Source organism: Penaeus monodon, chromosome 19 (genome assembly GCF_015228065.2).
Source record: "Penaeus monodon isolate SGIC_2016 chromosome 19, NSTDA_Pmon_1, whole genome shotgun sequence".
NCBI lineage: Eukaryota > Metazoa > Arthropoda > Malacostraca > Decapoda > Penaeidae > Penaeus > Penaeus monodon.
In genome coordinates, this window is record NC_051404.1 from 6,176,690 (window position 1) to 6,177,264 (window position 575).

The window sequence follows — 575 nt, forward strand, 5'->3', positions numbered from 1 at the left end:
GACATTATTTTTTTTTTTTACATTGTGCTACCAGATGAAAGAATTCTTCAGTTTCAGTTGAATTCATAATCAAGTGCTAAAGCTGATCTCTTGCAGACACCTAAATCCAAATCTTAGTTTATTAAGAGCTTTAATAAAGATTGCAAGTCTGTGTGTGATCTAATGCAATGTATATGAATTTGGAAGTAAAATGTATATGGCCCCTAAAATAGCCACCTTAACTTTTATTTTTGCTACATGTCTATTGCAGTATTGCAAGATCAACCTTTGAATGATGGGCAAGCTTAAATTAAACCTTTAACAAATCGCCCTTAATTGAAGCAGTCAAGTCAGTCACAAGATATCACAAATCACAAAATACTTATCAGGACACTGACATTAAATACAGACGTGAAATACAGGTATGCAATAAAGGCATGAAATATCGGCAGACATGAAATACACACGGTATACAGGTATGAAATACAGACATGTTATATCACCATGAAATAGAGGCATAAAGTATCGTCATGAAATACAGACATTAAATACATATATGAAATGCAAGGATGAAAGTTATGTATATAGGAAAGAAT

General features: G+C 32.2%; 1 protein-coding gene across 1 annotated transcript in view; it reads left to right on the forward strand.

Moving 5' to 3' along the window:
* The window catches only part of LOC119585026, a gene marked incomplete at its 3' end in the record, with an annotated part of 97,470 nt that overhangs the window by 2,182 nt on the left and 94,713 nt on the right, over positions 1 to 575 (forward strand).